Source organism: Numida meleagris, chromosome 7 (genome assembly GCF_002078875.1).
Source record: "Numida meleagris isolate 19003 breed g44 Domestic line chromosome 7, NumMel1.0, whole genome shotgun sequence".
NCBI lineage: Eukaryota > Metazoa > Chordata > Aves > Galliformes > Numididae > Numida > Numida meleagris.
The window spans coordinates 28,242,564-28,255,847 of record NC_034415.1 but is presented as its reverse complement, the minus strand read 5'-3'; the positions used below and the strand labels follow the sequence as shown (position 1 = coordinate 28,255,847).

Below are 13,284 nucleotides of genomic sequence, written 5' to 3'. Positions count from 1 at the left end.
TTATATTACTTCTATTTTGGTAGAGCTACATACTTGAGTCAAGTTGATCCTGATTTTGTTCAGTTAGCAGAAAAAATGCAACCTATAAACTTTAGAAAGAGTAGGATATATTGCTTGGCTTAGGGCAGGCTCCCAGTCAAGTATTACTGAATAAAAGGTCACCTATTGTTAACACTCCCAAATAGGTAAAAAAAAAAAAATAATAATAACCTGTGACCATTACAAATATACTGTGGGTTTTTGTGTGTACTTACAGTAACATTGATTTTATTCCCTGAAGTAGAATATTAAATATTGTTTAATTACAATCAACTTGTGGCAGATTCACACTGGGGAAAGAACAAGTGGAAAATCTTATCATAGGGAAGATGAGTGTATGTTATACTGACTCTACCTGATGGTGGGTAGTCTGCTGGCTCTGTTTTGCTCATTTCAAGCAGTCCTCTTGCTGTTTGCTCATGAACCAAACTTGAGGTAACACACATACGCATCACCCACAATTGTTTTGACCAGGATGTCATTCCTGTTGACATCTCTGGATCTTGAAGTGTCTAAACTGAAAAAGACCTCCTTCCCCTTCCATGCTGGGCTCTGCCCCCCCTCCACTTTGGTCTTGGAGATCAAAGCCAAAGCTCATGCTTGAGTCAAAGCAAAGAATTAGACTGCCACATCCCATATCCCCAGCCAGGAGCGCAGCACACACACAGGTCTCTTTCTCTGGATCTCTTCCTAAGAACTTTTTTTTAAATGAGAAACATCTAGACCATGCAAGAGCCACCTGACTGAGCAGCTGTAGCAAATAAAGAGCTGAAAATGACATGGGCAATGGAGGCTTGATCCTGTGAAACACTGAAAACTTTGACCCAAGCTCAGGACAGACCTAATCGCACAACTGCACCTGCTGTCAAGGCACTCCGAATTAACAGCTTGGAGATAATTGCTGAGTTGTCCGTTCTGAAGATAATTATTCAGAAAGAACTTCACCTCATAGCTGGACTGCTGAACTCCCCTCAGGACCAAGTCTCAGAAGAGTACAAAATGGGCCGGAATGGCTTATGCTCCCTGAGAGAGAGAAATGTAAAAGGCAACCAGCAAAAATATACCGACTATTGTACCATACTGTGCGCAACCTAACAACAACAAGAGGTGAGGCTGACAACACCTGTACACATGGCTTTGTTCCTACCAAACAAAATGGTTCTCGGACTTGCCACATCCCTTCCAGTTTTAGCAAGGAAACAATCTCTCTTTCCATTTTAAATCCAGCAAACAAGAAGCAGAAGCCTGAAAAGTAGTGGAGTACTAGAGATGAAACACTACGAAAGAGTGAGTAAATACAATTACTAAAAATTGTTTGTGTCATCCACTTTCACATAAGTAAAGCGCTGCTCTTCAATTTGACTTCCCAGCTCCTCCACTCAGTCACAATATAACTGAGACTGGGAGAGAAAATTTCCACAAAGAACAAAATCAGAGAATAATATCCTTCGCAGTATAGGGCAGCCCAACAGCATGTCTGACACCAACTGCCACTCTGCCTTGGATTTTAGAGGATATTTTTTATGTTCACTATTCCTGAAACATTCGTGAGTTATTTGGAGCGGGGAAAAATGGTCCCTAACCATACTGTTGTTAATCAGATGTTTAATTTTTCTCTCAAGGATTAAAACCAAGTAGTCATCAGCGTAGAGCATCTGATCCCTGCGTTCTCTCTGCAGCCACTAGATGGCAAACTGGCTTTTAGCATGCAGCGGGATCACAGCTCCTCCGGCCTTAGGTAGCTTTGCAAAACATAGGCACCAGGTCTCGATAAGTTTGTTCCTCACTATCTTATCTTAGCAACAGTGGGTTTTGGAGAGCGCAGGGCAGCTGATTTGTGTGCTGAGAATGCCTGTTATATCGGAGAGAGGAAAGGAAAAAGATCTAAAGGGTCTTAGTACCTTTCTGCTGTGCACATTTTTGTTGCGTGGATTTCATCACCCACAGTGCTTCCTTGAGCACTTAGCAGCTGTGCTTACAGCCACACTGCCAGCATCCACAGGAATACATCAGCTGGCAGTAGCCTGGCTTGTAGCAATGCCTGAGAGCCTGCAGAACAGCATCTCTGCCCACCTGAAACATTCACCTGTCTTCTCCGGTGGCTTTTCCAGCCTGTACTGAAACTCTTGTTATAGCCACACCTCTGAAGTATTCTACCTTACATTGAGCTGGTACAAATGACAGGCACTGAAGAAGAAGCAGTCCCCTCTGCTTGTTCAACAAACTCTCTGAAAACGTGTTTTCACTTTTATTCGTTGTACCTGTGCATGGTAAGCACCAGTTCTGCCTCTCAGCTCCAGCAAGCAGCCCCTAGCCTGCATCACTGACATGCCACTACACCATCCACTCTGCTTCTTGCCTAATGAGTCTCAAGGCTCCCAAAGTTGCAATCACATCTTTATGCCTTGCAACTACGCATTTCCCTGTGTTTCACCATCGTTTCCTAACAGTATTGGGTTCTTCCTAAGGAAGATGTGCAGCAAACTGCTCATTACAGCGGGACAAATCACCTGTCCCTGAAGGCTTACACTGATTTAATGAAGTAGGAATTGACTTAATTAATGAACATGTAAAAACTCAACAACTGCTCACAGTAACGCAAACAGCGTCTTACACAAAACCAAGCCATATTTCAAATCTCTTTTATAGAAGCAATTGAAATTAGAGATCCAGTTTTATGAAGAAAACACATTTAAGTGTGAACGCTTGCCTTATTACATAACCGAAATTAAGATTTCTTCTCCTGCACTTATGTCAGCAAATTTTGGCCTCTTTCCTCTCTCATCCCATGCCAGGAGTTAAGAATAGACTGCAAGCTTTTAAAAAACAAGCATGTTTTGTGAGCTGGTTGCAATTGAGGGGAAAAAAAGAAAGAAAAGAAAAAAAAAAGAGCACGCCAAATGAGAGGCAACCCCGTGTTTGAACCTGCAGCGGAAGGTTCGGACCCGCCTTTGATCAATCAGAGCCAGCAGTTCAAAGGCACGAAGGAATCTGCTACGAGCATATTATCTGCTGCCGCCAGGTGGCAGCGAGCTGTGCTCCGTCCGCATCGCAGCGCTTGTCCCTGTCCCAGCAAAGCAGAAAGTTCACCCTCGCAATTTCCTCTCCGGTTCTGCTGGATTTATTGGGGGGAAAAGAGTTACTCCAATTGCAGGTGAAGACCCCGTACTAAAACAGCTCCAGGTTGTCTGAGCTGCGTGCACAAGAAGGGACATTTGGAGCCTTTCCCGCAGCCTCGCGGGACAGTGTGCCACTACATCATGAAACAATTATCAAACGTACGAAACAAAGGAGTTCTGTTAAAGGAAATAAAAACAAGAAAGCCACGTCAAAAGAAAATTAACCCTATATTCTCGGTGCCTCTTGTGAAAGAAAAAAGAACCCTTCATTGGAATTCAGGATTTACTGTCCTTCAAATTCAGTGAAGTAGTTATTTCCTTCCTAATTGATGTTGAAAATAAATGAGATCCAAAGGGAGCGTGGATTTTTTTTAGAGCCGTTATAGAGTTACCACATAAGAAATCAGAAGCAAGAAATCTCCAGCTCCCTGGAGACAAGATACCATCCTGGCTTTGCGGCTTCCTGACATTTTCCCCCACAGACATGGTGTCATGAGCAGAACCTTGATCACGCATTAAGCTAACCCTACGTGTGCAACTTCACATTAGAGCAAGGAGTTGGTTCTGGCATCAGAGCTGCGTTTGGTGGAGAGAGCATCCCTTCCGAGGGAGCCCTGGTGCAGAGCCTGCAGGCAAGTGCCTGGCATTCAGACAGGGGGGAACTGCTGTAACTTAAGGTCTCACAGGGACAACCATCCAGAATGTGAAAACACCCAAATGCTGCCCCTGCACTTACCAAGACCCCCAGTGTAGATGTTCAGCAATTTAAACTTCCACGTACTCATCCCGGTCCTCTGTTCTGTTCACACTTTTTACCATAGGATTTCCACACAAATCTTCAGAATCTAAAAGGACATAATTACACAGAATTACATTTCACTACAATTACTCACCAGCCATTAAATTCTCCAAAACCGGTCACTACCTAAGTCCTGCTGATATTTGCAGTGCTTATAAAAAAAAAAATCTGATTTTTATTATACTTCACTATACATATTTAATTTTATTATAAGTCACTATGGATTTTCCTACAGATTTCCACAAGAACACGGCCAATTTAGAGCTGAGCACTGCTGTTAAATGTAGACCCCATGCTGTACCTCCGATCTCACATCCATGGGTGGCAAATTTAAAGGAACCCTATCAAAATCACCTTGTCACCTTCTAGAATTCACTTTAACAATTTCTGGCATGATTTCAGGTTGAATTTGTCCACTTACACTGACGGGGTACAGCACACACACACAGTCACTCTTCCCTGCCTGCAAGCAGATTATTTGGGCTGCCAACAGTTTTACGCAGGTGCAGATACACTTGCATTTGCTCTGTGTAGACCAGAGTTCTCTGCACTTCCTAGCTCAGACGCTGCTCCATGTAAATGCCTCTCTGCCACATTTAAGGCCACCAGAGGATGAGAGGAAGGGCAGCTGCCTTTGTTCAGAACGGTGTCCCCTCCTTGAGCCCCTCAGGACCTGTGCTTCCAGGAGAGCTCAGACCTTCTCCACAGGTCTCACACTAATGCATCTCTTCAACGTGTGGGCACTGCACAAATGTGTGAGAGCAAAGGAAAGAGAGGAACGACCTCCTCCCTCCCCTGGAATTCCACCTGGGTACGCTGCCTGAGCCCCCACTGCTTCTGCCAGTAGGTTTGCCTGGAACCACACGGGGAATTCAGCACCTAGCAGCTACCTGGGCTGGCAGCAGTAGTGCTGCCAGCAGCTTTTCCTTTGGTTGTGTTGCTTGGCTTCCTCCCTCCCCACCACCCCCAGCCTCCTGCATAACCAGCTAAATTTGTCTTCAGAGCGCGGTCCAGAATTAGCATGGAGTTGCTTGGCAGGAGGAAAACCCCAAACGGGGATTGCCTGCTATTTGTTTTCCATACAGCACAACAACGACTAATAAAACATGCTCATGCCGCAAACCCAGATTAATAATAAGCCCATGTAAAACCCTTGTAAATCATTACCAACTACCTGGCTTCCAGCAAAATCCAGCAGCAGAATGTTAGCCTCCACAAAGACCACAGCTGACACACACACACACACGACTCCTCACCTCACGATATTTAATACCTGCAATCAATGACCCCTCAATGTGATGGCGTCCGGATCAAACTCAGGCTTGCAGGACTGTCCTAGGGATACATGAGTTCACAGCAGCACACAATCTTGACGGCAAATTTTGGACGCCTGAGGTCTGTGGTTTGCAAAAACAGCCCACATCCCGTCAGAATTGTTACACCAGGATAAATCTGGCACGAGGACAGCATCAAGTCCATTATGTTCATGTTCTTACAGCAGGCCTATCATCTTACACCAACGTACAAAATGCTCTCTTGCTTTTGATGTAGAGATTCTAGACCATGTCCTGTGGTAATCTTCAAATGAAATGCTCCTAATCCCTCTGAAAACATAGAGACAGAACAAGGGAGGAGTTCCTGGCAATTACAGAATTTGTTAACACAGACTCAGGTATAGCTTTCACAAAAGAACACACTCAGCGAAGTGGATTTAAAACCCTTACAGTGCTCACGACTGACAAATGACAGAAAGAAATAGGCACAAAGCTCTGCAAACCCGAGAGGAATGACTTCCACCAGGCATTGCTATGGCTGCTCGGTTCTGCTGCGAAAAGCAAAAGCAAAGATTATTTTAATATTCTGTCTTTTCCTTCTATGCCAAGGAAAACAAAATATTGTTTTAAAATTGTTTATATAGCAAATCTTACAAAGGCAAGAAATATTTTTGCCGTTAGGTAGAGTTTTGTAAAATCCACTTGGTGGTTTTTGGGTTCTGCCTCATTTTCAGAGATCCTGCACAAACACTGACAATAAATGAAGCCAAGTGCCTAAATACGATCCCTTTAAGGCTCACCACATCGCTGCGTGGGCTATTCACACCGTATTCCTGCCTCAGTTAGACTCTATATCCTCTTCACCTCTCACTACACCAAGTGAGGGAGGCTGAACCTATGCAAGGTAGGGCAGCCCTTGGTTTCCTGGCAGCTCTAGGAGCCCAGGCCATGACCCCACCTTCTGCTGTGCATTTGCCCATGCATTCCTGTGCCTCCCCAGGGTTCACCTGATCCTGCTGTGAACTGAGAGGGAAGCCATCAGAAAACTAAGGAAAAAATGAAAAGGATCCTTTTTCTCCTAGCTTGACTTCCTGAGCTGGGACACCAGAGGGTCATGCAGGCACCGGTGCTGTGGTCAGGGGGAGGGGGGCAGGAGCATGGCCATTGTAGAGAGGTCTCAAGTCCCATGGAGTGTCATCCTTGAAAGAGGAAGTCCTCAGGTTCCCAAGAAGCTGAGCTGATCCATCTCAGGGAACTTCATTTGAAATGACTGTGAATACTGAAGATTATTTTAGGAAGATGTTTTTATGGGAAGGAGGAAAATTAAAAATTGCATCCCCTTCACTGGCCTCCACCAAAAGCTGGCACCTTGCACCAGACTCTTGTTGACTCCTGGCCAGCCAGCTCTGTCTGACTTGGCGCCCTCCTAAAGCTCTGCGTTATCTCATTCTTATTACTCCTGCTTCTATAAAAACAGGATTTTTTAGGGTGGGGGCAGACTAAATTGTAAACAAAACATACTGGACCAATGTAATTTTATACATAACAAAACACTGAATCACCCACTGTCTGAACTATGAAATCCCCTGTGATCCCACTACTGTCTACTATCTTTCAGGAAGTAACAATGAAAGTGAGAGGAAGACACCAGTTATGAAAAAACGTGGGCCCTCGAGCTCTGTGATCAACATTATTTTTGTCTCTTTGATATCCTTCCAAACTCCCTTGCCATTGTAGTCCTGTAAGATGTCATAACTGCTTGCCAGAGGCCTTTTGCTTTTAGCAAAATTTAACACTATGTCCATAAAAGGAAACATTCCCATTACAGACTTCAATTTCCTTCCATTCCACGCTTGGAATTTGAGATGAAACCAGACAAAGTTGTACCTAAGCACTGAAGGCACAGCTAGATCTACAATAGCTTGTTTGTCTTCAAAATATTTGTTTGGAGTTTGTAATCAATCTGGTCCTGCATTGTCTGACAAAGAGCAAAAGCTGTACAATAAAATTCTGTTTCCACCAAAGTGCATTAGAATTCAACATCAGCAGGGCCAAGGTTTTATTCCTGACGTCCCAGACACATCTCCATGGCTCAGGTCTGGAAATAGAATGAGTTAGGAACCCACTGCACTAATATTACATGGGCTGAGAACTTCGTGTCCTGAAGAAAAGTGTCAGCAGGCCAAGTCCTGCCAAATTCTAGAGTGAGGCAAAGGCAGCTGAACTGAGAAATAGAATCTGGCTCCCTGTGCTAGTCTGAAATTTAGCTTCAGAAATATTTCAGCAGTGATGCCATGTACAACCCTAGCAGTACAAAAAGAAATACATCATAAAAATGTCCTGGTGGTTTGTTTTTTTTTTTTTTTAGACTGAATTCACTGTTTTCCTTATGCCATTTATCAATATAATAAATGATCTTAAAATACGTATCCCCTGAAATAAATGTCATTGATTAGGCCAAATAAAAATATCACTTGGCCCAACAATGACAAATTTCCTGGCTGTGCTCCTGTAGGCCCAGAACTTGTTTCATTTAGGAACAAGAGTTACTGGCAGTAGCTGGGAAGGAAACTGCTTGCCAAATGTCTCCGTAGGAAATTAAATAATTGAGAATATTCACTAACAAGAAAAAGAAAATAATTGCTCACTTTAGGTTACAGACCCCAAACATCCTGGACTTAGTTGCTTTTTCTGAAATAGTGGCGGTGAAATCAGAATGTTCACTGGAGTTAGTTACCTGGCAATGCCAAGAGAAGACCCTCTGGCTGGCTGGTAAAACTTCAGGGAAGAAACACAGTCCTTTCCAAGACAAGGAAGTTCTGCAAAGAAAAACAGGGTCTTCTGAAACATTTCTCATCTCATTTGGTATGAAGTGAATCTGTTCAGTGCAAACTGTGCTGACTTTATGACAGAGGAAGAATGTCCCCTGCATCCCAAACTTCAATAGTCCTATTGGCAAGAACTACGCCTGCATTTGGATTGAGATTGGGGTTGATTCCTGTTTGCACGCAATATATCTCCCCCCAGCAGCATACTACAAGAACATGGGAAAGGAAGGAACTTGAAAAGTTCAGTGCCCCATGATGATGATGGCCTTCTGGAAGCACAGCTTCCTCGTTTTCAGGGAGTGGGAACTCTTCATGATCCCCAGGCTCCTGACACTTTTCTACCCCACAAGCAATCCATCCTGGCAGCTGAGCACTGTAAAGCAGAAGCGCTGGGTTTAGTCAGCCCCATCCTGGTGCTGCAAGTGTGACACAAGCGTCCTTTACAATCCCTGGGAAAGAACTCACCCCACTGCGTTGAGCCAGGATTCCTGGCTGAAGGGCTTGTCTGAGGGCAGATGAGGGAGGAATGGCAGAAATTGGTATTTCTGAAGGTGGAGGACTTTTAGGGACTTTCCTTTGGGAAAGAAGATTTTTTCCTTCAGAAAATTACACAAATATCTGAGCAGAGGAGAAAGAGACTTGAATGAGGGTTTCAGGCTGCATTTGTTGGATGGTTTGGATGGACAGAGTTTTGTTTTCTGACCGTTTCCTTGAAATAAAGCCAATATTTGTTGAGTGGATGCACTACGCTTAGGCTGGAAGGTGGGGAAACCAGCTGGTGCGTCACAGAAGTGATCAGCACTTCCCAACTCCCTGCTTCATCTCAGCTGTGCTCTCCAGAGCACACAAATTTCTCTGGGTCTCATTCACCACCACATCCCTCATAGGCATAGGTTTCCCAATTCAGGCCACATGCTGCCTTTGTTTTTTACAAGTTCCCGTTCATTAAAATTACATCACAATTCAAGTATACCTTTTTAAAATCAGATTTCAGAACTTTTTAAAGAGTTTTAAACATTCTGAACATTTCTTTATGAATAACAACAAAGTAGAGGCAGTGCTGCCTCTTGGGTGTAGGCTTTTCATGTCACGTGGCAAAACCTTTTGCCTACATAATGATATATTGGGTTTTGGCATTTATACTGCATCCACACTCACTGCATTTTCTGTAGGCATCACCTGCAGAAACATGAACACGCACCTGACTATAAAGCATGAGCTATCAAAACCCCAGGTTCACACTTAATTACATGGCTCTATTTTGTTAAACTGGCAGCTTTGTGGCTGGAATAATCACATTAGTCTTTTAATTTTGTTATTGTGAAACAAAGACACCATCTTCTTTCTTCTTTCCATTTCCTCTGTTTTTTTATAAAACACAGAGGGCAGCCATAAATGACACATGGCTTTGCCATTTGTTTTACTCATAATCAATATGAAGTTGTCTGGAAAAATCACGCGTACTCCTGGGGGATGTATTCAGATAAGAGAGTATAGTATTATCCAAGGTGATGGCAGGCAGTGATGCTGGAAATAAGGACATAAGGAAGGGCAAAAACTACCTCATGAAAAGTCAGAGTCAAGATGCTGGCAAAGGAGCCACTACTGAGCAAATGCTGAAGGGAAAAGAAATAGTTTCAGCTCGGGAGGAATATTGGCCAAAAGATCCTGTTTACCCAACTTCTGGAGTCAACCAGGAGTTTGTGTTTTAAAATCTACAGCTACTGCATATAGAGCATTTTATATATGTCTGCTCTGTAAGAAAATGTTAAGTCCATCTTCTTCCTTACCTGGATAGCAAATAAAAATATTACCTATTGTTAACTTTCCTTTCAATTTCTCACGGTTGTCAGGGAAGTCTATACATGGCCTCCCACCATACCAATCCATGGCACAAAGGGGAAACCTTCAGATGCTCTACAGCTTTAAGAAACACCAGCTTTGTTGCCAGGCTCTAAAGGAACTAGAGATCGATGCTGTTTGCCCTGTGTATCTTCTGTTTTTAAATGACTCAAATCCTATTTGCAGATTTCCTGTCTCTGGGTCTATTTGCATGGTTTTCCAAATATGTCCAATTTTTTTCTACCCAGAAAAATCTGTCTTGGCAAAAACTGTTAACATGTCTGTATTTGGCCAACATTTTTGGACATTTATTGGCCAGGTTAGAACAGCAGCTCGGTGGTTCCAACCAGTCTGTTGTATTTCAGCTCTGTACATTTGGATGGCAAAAGCACTGCTAAAATGAAGGGCGGTATGCAGCAAATCCTACCTGCTGTAGCTGTCCCCGCTTCTTAACCTGGAGAGAAACATGGCAACAGTACAAAGGTGATCTATCACTTATCTTCCTCATTCACCTCTTTCCTATTTGATTTTTCAAGAATTCACACATTTCTCTGAGGTTCTATCCAACAGTGTGTCTGTACGCTCATTGCCATAGCACTCTGACCGCTAACTTCAGCTCCATGAGAGGGGCTGACCTTGTCCCCTTCCAGCCCATATCTGGCCACGTAGTACCTTGTACTGGCCGAAAGCATTTCTTCCCTGCACAATCGCACCCACTTTTGTTCCTGCTTACACCATTTTCTGCCAGCTTAGTGAGCAAAACTGGCTCATCAGGAGATCAGACAGACACAAGAAAGAGCTGACAAAAGTAGAGTGCTGGGCCTGTCCCTTCCTCCATCGCAAACAGCTTTTAGATTGACAGCATCCACCTCACACATCCACACCTACATGTTTGAATTGCTAAAGGGCTGAACCAAGAATTGAATTCTGTCCCCAGCTGGGTGTCTGCCACTCTCTACGAGCTGCTTTGAGCAGCATTATTTTGAGGAGCTGAACAAACAGGCATGAAGCAGCCAGCAGTGAATAAACACACATTAACAGTCAGTGAGATGAAAAGTGCTAGCATGCAAACCAGGCTCCCATATCCCTGCTGCAATAGCAAAATACGGGAGAAGCAGTGCCAGCATGAAACAGTCCAGCATGTACAGCATATTCAACTACTGCACCACTCGCTGCAACAGCATTTGTGTGGTACAAACCCATAGTGTTAAGTCTTGATCGTGCTCCGTAAATGGTCTGCATATTTTCAAGAGTAAGTCTAAATGCCAGATAAGAAAATAAATACATAAATTATATTGCAAAGAAATTGCCTACAAAGCAATGGTTGAAAGGAATATTATTTATATTGCAATGCTGAGCACTCAGAAATTAGGAAATGCCAGATTTATGGCTCCTTGTGCAATCTTCATGGTGTGGTTGCTTAGGAAGGCCAACTTCTGTAGGATTTGAGACCTTTTTAGCATAAACTAACTTGTACCCACATACAAAAGTGATTTTAACCTTTTTATCAAATCCATTTGATGCCAACTATCTTTGAAAAAAGGCAGCCCTTTCTGAGGATTGAGGGCTTTTGCAAACCTAGTTTGAACAATTACTCTATTTCTGACACCATTTCCGGCTATACCTTAAGACAGTGTCCAGATCACCTGTTTATTTGTATCTTCTCTAATGTGCCCCAGTTAGTTTGCCTGGATTGGACCTCTGAAATGGCAGCAAACAAGACACGCGCACCACTTTGCAGGTGGGACCTGGTGGTTTTACAGACCCAGAGCCCCTCCCACCCTCAGTATGGCAGCTCAGTCACAGGCTTTGTGCTGTTTCCACTGGGACCTACTGCCCTCTGTGCAGCCTGAGCTCCCAACAGGAGTTACTGAAACATCCGGCTCAAGGGAGAAGGCAACGACCTTCCAGAGGAAGAAGAACACCCACTTCTCAGTGAGAAGTGCTCACATTGCTCTTGCTTGCCAGTGAACTCTGCACAGATCTCTAAAAATATGACCTTCCACAGCTGCAGCCATCCTTCTGACTGGAGTTCTTACTGTTCTGCATCTCTCCTTCCAAAAGTCAGTGTCACTGTGTGAAGTCATGTAAAAACCTCACTGTTCAGTTCCCTTCTTCTTCTCTAGCAACATCCTTATCTCACCAGCACAGGTTTTTCAAGACAACACTAACAAGTCAACTGAATATTATTGCACTGTTAAATCTGCATATAGTGTGACATTTTTTTTTCCATAGAAATTCTATGAAAGGACAAAAAATGATGAAGCATTAGAAATAAACATTGCATGTGATATTGCAGACACTTTGTCTTCGGGAACATGACAGACCTTCCCAGAGAGAATTCCTGACTCCCTGGGCATCTGCTAACCCTCCTGGGCAGCTTTTGCTTACGTGCTGGGCAACAACGCTCTAAGATCATTTAAAGAGGGTAAATCTCAACTGTATTGCCTCTAAGTACAAATTGCCTTTAAAAAAATCTCTCTCTCTCAAAAGCATTAACGTTCATTGGAGCATAAAAACACTTTAGAGACAAGAAAACATGATATTCAGTGTAACAGCAACAGAAGAGCAGACAGACAGATTTTGTTTGCTGATGCAGGAGCCAAGCTCAGGTCCTGGCAGCAGGGCCATGTGGGTGATGTGAGGCTGCCCAGAGCCTGTGCAGGCTTTGCACCAGGGAATGAACTCTGATTCGGACTCCACTCAGATTCTTATCACATTTCCTGTAGCTTGGAGTGAAATTTGAGAGAAGCAAGGCCTACCAGAGCAGGGTCGTGCTCAGAGAAGTCTGTTTAAACAACGTTGGTTCAGCATAATGGTTTTGTGTGATACCAGCAGAAAACAAAGAAAGTAGTCTTTAACAAAAACAAGCCACAACTTCAACGGACTGAGATTTTGCTTTGTTTGCTGCAAACCTAGGTGCGAGAAGGTGAACGTAACCAAAACAGGGAAACCCGGACATCGGTTGGAAAATATTTCCCTACCTTTTCAGTAAGACAGCATGGAGAGCTTGAGAAGGGGCTCAGAGCTGGGTGCAGGGCACAGCAGCCATTCCACACCATCTCACAGGGCTGTGCTCCCCTCTGCAGGATTGACCGAGCCCTGAACACAGCCCTCATGGAACAGGTTGTGGAGAATTCCCACATGATGGCTGTGACACCACCACGGGGCAAATCAACTGCTGTCTCCACAGCAGCCACCTCCTTGGGGCACAGCCCTGAGATAACTGCCCGCCATGGGGTAACTAGCCTGCCTGCCCTGAGGTAACTGCCCTAACTGCCCTAACTGCCCCCCTGAGGCAACTTCCCGCCCTCAGGTAACTGCCCTAACTGCCCCCCCTGAGGCAACTTCCCGCCCTCAGGTAACTGCCCTAACTGCCCCCC

General features: G+C 44.1%; 1 long non-coding RNA gene across 2 annotated transcripts in view; it reads right to left on the bottom strand.

The window, feature by feature from the left end:
- Window positions 1-13,284, bottom strand: part of LOC110402849 — a 49,222-nt gene that overhangs the window by 33,416 nt on the left and 2,522 nt on the right. Inside the window, exons 1-4 of one of the 2 annotated variants that reach the window (XR_002441339.1) lie at window positions 12,886-13,227; window positions 7,969-8,050; window positions 5,231-5,561; window positions 3,895-4,003 (exon numbers count right to left, since the gene is read on the bottom strand). This is a non-coding gene — a long non-coding RNA (uncharacterized LOC110402849). Of the gene's footprint in view, window positions 1-3,894; window positions 4,004-5,230; window positions 5,562-7,968; window positions 8,051-12,885; window positions 13,228-13,284 lie in introns of those variants that run through there. The other variant, XR_002441338.1, reaches the window with a different exon arrangement.